The following is a 6,550-nucleotide window of genomic DNA, read 5'->3' as shown; positions in this document are numbered from 1 at the left end:
AACTGAGCGACTGAACTGAACTGAACTGAACGATGACCCTGTATGCGAGATAGCAAAAGAGACACAGATGTAAAGAACAGTCTTTTTGACTCTGTGGGAGAAGGCAAGGGTGGGATGATTTGAGAGAATAGCATTGAAACATGTGTATTGCCATATGTAAAATAGATGACCAGTCCAAGTTTGATGCATGAAACAGGGCACTCAAAGCTGGGGCACTGGGACAACCCAGAGGGATGGGGTAGGGAGGCAGGTGGGAGGGGGGTCGGGATGGGAGACACACGTACACCCATGGCTGATTCATGTCAATGTATGGCAAAAACCACCATAATATTGTAAAGTAATTAGCCTTCAGTTAAAATAAATTAATTTAAAAAATTATGGGTGAATATTTCCAATAAGACCCTGGAAAAGACCCTGATGCTGGGAAAGATTGAAGGCAGAAGAACAAGAGGGTGACAGAGGGTGAGATGTTTGAATAGCATCACCAATTCAATGAATATGAACTTAGGCAAACTCCAGGAGATGCTGAGGGACAGGGAGGCCTGGCATGCTGCAGTTCATGGTGTCACAAAGAATCACATACGACTTAGTGACTGGACAACAGAACAACAATTTCCAGTAAGACCTGAAGTTTTGAAAATACAGCAGTGTGGAGGAGAGCAAGATTTAAAGGGAATAGAGGAAGGAAGAAGAAAGTAAAGAGAGATTGAAGGGAAAAGGAAGGAATGATACAGGTGATGTTCTTGTTCTTCCTCCCAGATCCTTTTTACTTGATCAGGAAGCCGTCCTCCAGCTGTGCAAGTGTCTATGGAGAATTGTCCTTCACTGACCTGCTAATACTTGACGTTACATGTCTCCTCATCCCTGGGGCAGCTAATGACTGACTGATACAAGGTACAAAACCTCAGTCATCTTGCTTCAAGGTAAGACAACTCTATCAGTGAAATATACAGTCCAGACTAGCCTCTAGCTGAGGTCATGTTCTTGCTGGCTTTTTCTCATTTTCTAGCCCTCCCTCTGTCTCATAATAGGTTTTTCCTAAACAGAACTTTCAAAATATCTCATATGTGCTTGAAATCCTGTCTCAGGCCCTGCTTCTAGGGAATTCTACTTAAGATGTATGCATGGGTGCTCAATCGCATCTACTCTGCAATCCCATGGATTAGCCTCCCAGACTCTTCTGTCCATGGATTTTCCAGGCAAAAATACTGGAGAAGGTTGCCATTTCCTCCTCCAGGGGATTTTGTCAACAAGGGATTGGATCCGCATCTCTTGCATCTCCTGCATTGGCAAGCAGATTCTTTTCCACTGCTCCAGCTAGAAATTCCTCTACTTAAGATAAAGGAAGAAAAAAAAAGTAGAAAAATAAAGCAACAACTCAACCTTGCTAATCAACCTTGAGAGCCTCTTATGATACCAATCACCCTAAACTGCAACACCTGATTTGTCTTTCACCCTAATTTACTAGTGAACCTAGGCTTGTTCCAAGCACCTTTTAAATTTTTCACTGAAAACTCCATCAATCCAAGCACCAACCTGTAGCAAATGTGTTGAGTTCAGTTCTACTGTCAAATATAGATTTCCCATGGAAATCAGACAAAGGAGAAGGAACTAGGGAAAGAACAAACTTGATTTCCTTGCTGAAGCATATTGATTTCATTTGTAGGGATTAGTGATAGAATAAATAGAGGTTGTTTTTACTTTATTCAGTGCATTTGAATAAATACAATTATACTTGTCATTCATGAAGGCTAAAAAACTCAAGAGTCTTTATCCAGACAAATGCTATTCATGCTGATTAATAAAAGGAAGTTACAGGGTCTAACATGCTGAAGCACTATTTGACATTCTAAGGACATTTACCAAACTTATTCCACTAAACAGAGAAACAACAGCATGTGTGTGTATGTATTGGAGATGGTAGTGGTGATAGTAATGGTGGATCAGGCAGAAAAATGGCTTCATGGCCAGAACCTGTGAGTAGGCTGTTACTAGGCAAAGGGGGTCTTACCAGCCAATCAATTACTTGAAAACTCTGTATGCCCAGGTTATCCAGGTGGGCCAAAAATAATCACAAGCGTCCTTCCAAGAGGAAGCAGGAGGCAAAACAGGGTTAGAGTAATGTTATATGAGAAAGAATTGACTGTCCAGGGCACTGCTACCTTTGAAGAAAGAATGGGGCCAGGAGCTAAGGAATTCTGGCAGTATGTACAAACTGGAAAAAAGCAAGGAAATAGATTTTCACATAGGATTTCAGAAGGAAAGGCCTGCATCAGACTTCTGACCTACAGAACTGTAAGGTAATAAATTTGTGTTGCTTTAAACTGAACTTATTGTAATTTGTCATTGCCACATATCACTAAATATCTGTTTTATTTAGGATATCAGCTACCGATATGAAAGGACAAACAAACAACACAGAACAACCCTGACAGTCTTTTCTTCTGTTATCCTGAGCTCATTTTACTGAAATATACATTTAAAAAGTAGAGAATACTCTTTGAATTAAGGGAAGTAAGCAAAAGAAAAGGGGAGAAAAACCCCAAAACAAACAAAAAGAAACAAAATCAAAGAGTCTTTATCTTCTGAAATGATTACCTGAGAATACAGCTCGAATTATCAGTGATGTGTTTTCTAAACACATGTCACTAGTTTGTTTCTTTAGTTGCACATGGGGTTCAATTATAAGACATGCTGATATCTCAGTGGAAGCGAGGAGTAATGGAATACAAAGTTTGGGAATACAAGGCTTCCCCACTAGAAAAGTTGTTAAACAAGTTAAAATATCCAAACAAATGCAAACTTAATTGTCTCTGATTATGGTCCCCACAAAACTTGGAAGGGTAGGTAATACTTGTTGATGGTATCATATGTGAAATAACATGGTTGGCTTAGAAACTGATTTTAACTTCTTGCTGTCTTTTTTTGGTCAAATTTCTTCTGTTGATCAGTCGCTAAGTCGTGTCCGACCCCATGGACTGCAGCACGCCAGTCTTCCCTGTCCTTCACTATCTCCCAAAGTTTGCAGATTTGTTCTATCCCATAATAATTCTCCTGTCCCCAGATGAGGTCTCTGGTAGGCCAAAGGGAGGAGAAGTAAGAGGCAGGAAAACTCTTATGTGAGCTCAGGTGGCATCTGATGTTGATTTTCTTGATCCTTTCCTATTGTTTGAAGTGATTCTTCTCTGGGTGTTTAGTGAACTACTCTATTATTTTTTGGAGGCCCCTTCACATGAGTAGTAAGTCTCCCTCATCTGTCTAGTTGTGATTCCCATTTAGCTTCTGTACCTGCCTCTATACCTTCAGCCTGCCTAGATGAGATTGTCTCGATCATTGTAGAAAGCCCTCTTGGACATGATTCAAAACATCTATGGGTACCTCTGTTTCCCAGGTGGCCCATGCCTTGTTCTTGGGAAATCTGGTCCCATGTCCCATTGTGTGCTGTTCAGTAGCTTCCCTAACTAGTTCTCTGCTTTGTCACTACAGGCTGTTTTGTCCAGATTCCTACTGCTTATACAATCAGGCTTGAGTTGGAAATTAGATTGCATGTCCTCAAACTCCAGGGGAATTATGTCAGACTCCTTAAGAAATTGTCTCCTTGACACCTTGTTCACTTGACTTGGGATCAGGGGCAAATTCTCCACATGCCCCCACATGCCTCCTTCAGCTCACTAGCAATCGTCCCCAAAGAAATTCTCTTCCTATTTTCTGATGTGTGTGTCTCTCCCACTCCCTGTAAAAGCCAGAGATGAGTGAGATCTAAGGTTAGTTAAAACTGATACACAAACGGCTCTCTTGCAGTCCTGCATAGGTGCTTTCACATTTCACATGGGAATATCAAAGTCATTGACACCCGCTGTCCGGGACCTCAGTAGAAACTGAGACAGAAACAGTCCCATTCAATATTCTATTACTATGGTCAAACTTGTAGGTCCTGGAGACAGCACAGCCAGTGGCTAAAGCTGTAGAAAATGAGAGCCGGGCCCTGGAGGTGAGGCAGCTGGTAGGAATAAAGCAAAATATTGGAATAAAGTAAAAATAGGCTGACTTTCAATGCAGGATTTCAGTGTCAAAAGAGGTCATATAGTTAGATATGTAGAGCAAAAACTAGTTCTAAATCTTGGGCAAACAGCAGATCTGGGAGCGAAAAATCTGTAGACTGATATCCAGGCTGTTGATGGCAACACTTCTCACTGGTTGTTAATATATTACATGTGTTCTTATTGCTTCAAGCTGAGTTTGCTCATATAGTATTAATGAAATGTATTGAGCACCTTAATTTTGCCAAGATGCTGTGCTGGGGAAGGAGCTAAGTGCTCCTAAGTGAAGTATCTCTGAGGCCAGGCAGAAGTAGATGACATTGCTGCTCTTTTGTCCTTACCTTCTTGGATTCGTCCATTTGTTCTTGTCATATTTATAAGTATTTACACTTTAGAGGGAGCAAAAGCAGACAAAAGTGTTTAAACCAAATTATGACACTTGTAAAAACTTAGATAAGATTTGTGTAAGAACTTGAAAACAAAATGAGGAAACTAGAGTTATCTTGAATATAAATTGTCAGTGCTTTTATATGTATGAATAATTAAATGTTTTCCAGATTATTTTTTTAAATTATTGAATCAGAAAACAATGAGTTTATTTGCTTTCTCAAGAATCTCAGGCACTAAGAGAAAAGCATTTTTTCTTGCCTTAGCCTTCTTAGATTTATTCTTATATTGTTTTAGTGTTAGCTTTATTTCTAGACTAGCCTGAGGCAGAAGGCCAACTGTAATCTGAAAGAGATCAGTCACAGTCTTTGGTGTATTAAGAATATGTTCATACTAATAGATTTCCTCTCAGGGTATCTCACATCACCAATCCTGAGCCAAGTTTAAAACAATATATATAATACTTTGAATACTGAGATTTCATGGAAGCAAATGTGCCAGTCCATATATGTGTATGTTTTTGATTGCTGTTATTAAGTGGGTTTAATTTCATTGAGTACAAAGGTGGCTGTTTTTGAGTGTCTATGAATTGAAATGCTGCTGAGCAACTAAGCCTCTGATAATTTTCACTTTTTGTTGCTGTAGGCATATTGCATATCAAAGTATTTTTTTTACTAAGCTAAGTTTTCTGGGGTGAAACGAGACAAGAGAACACCGGGTAATTCAGTGCTGAGGTCTGAGATAAAGGTTGGATTTTTTTACATCCATTCTTGGAAACAAAACTTATAAATTTTTAAGATTGGATGGGGCTTTAGAGATCATGTAATCTGATCATCTAATTTTACAGATGAGGAAATTACAGCCCAGTATAATGAGCAGTTGACCTTGATTTGCCCAAATACAGTTTGGAATATTATTAATACTCGGAATCACTTTTAAAATGGTGAAAGCTAGAGATTGTCATAAATAACAATGCTTATTTGAAAAAGTATCATTGTTTAAATGTGATTAGGGTCACATAGAAAGATCAAATTTTAGATTAACAATAGTTTATGAGTTATTTAGTTGATGATGTTAGATCCAAAGTAGTGAGTTTGAAATTGGCAGCTGGCTCGAAGCTGTCAGTTTTCTTTCTCCTCTGTAGTGTAATTTTATTTTTTATTTTTATTTTTTTATTTTGTAGTGTTATTTTAAATTGAACATTTCTAAAGGTAAACACACGATCTAATTATTTGAGCTCTGGAATAAGAATCAAGGATGTGGTGTTACATGTATAAGTTTGACAAAGACTGCTATTTGGCTGATAACATTATTATGTGAATGGGTGAAGTTCACCGTCTTGGACCCTCTTTGTTTGGACTGAGATGGTTTGTAATACCAGGAAGCTGTCTGGGGTAGCTGTACAAATCACTTACGGTCCAACTGAGGTACCATTAACAAGGAAGGCAGACAATCATGGCAGGATATTGTTTACCTTATCCTGGGAATTGACACCTGGATACTTACAAGTGGAAACTGAGCCTAATCATTTTATCATATCCTATCTTTTACAGTTACCTTTTTTATGCAATTATAGCTAATTTACAATGTTAGTTTCAGGTGTACAACATAGGGATTTGATATTTTTATAGATTATACTCCACTTAAAGTTATTATGGGGCTTCCCTAGTGGCTCAGTTTGTAAAGAATCTGCCTGCTTTGCAGGAGACCTGAGTTCAATCCCTGAGTCGAGAAGATCCCCTGGAGAAAGAATGGCAACCCACTCCAGTACTCTTGCCTGGAGAAGTCCATGGACAGAGGAGCCAGGCAAGCTACAGTCCATGGGATCGCAGAGTCAGACATGACTATGCAACTAACTTTCACTTTTCACTTTTCAAAGTTTTTATGAAATATTTACTATATTCACTGTGCTGAATATTACCTACTCGTATTGTAGATTTTATACCTATTAATCCCTTTCCCCTATCTTGTCCTTCGCTCCAGCCCTTTCCCCACTGGTAACCACTGGGTTTGTTCTCTGTACCTGTCAGTCTGTTTTGTTGCATTCATTTATTTTTCATTTCCATATGTAAGTGAAAACAGACAATATTTGTCTTTTTCTGACTGACTTCAGTTACCATAAA

This window comes from Giraffa tippelskirchi, chromosome 3, assembly GCF_054371585.1.
Source record: "Giraffa tippelskirchi isolate mGirTip1 chromosome 3, T2T-mGirTip1v1.2.pri, whole genome shotgun sequence".
Classification (NCBI taxonomy): Eukaryota; Metazoa; Chordata; class Mammalia; order Artiodactyla; family Giraffidae; genus Giraffa; species Giraffa tippelskirchi.
The sequence above is the reverse complement of the archived record's forward strand: the minus strand, read 5'-3'. Positions refer to the sequence as shown.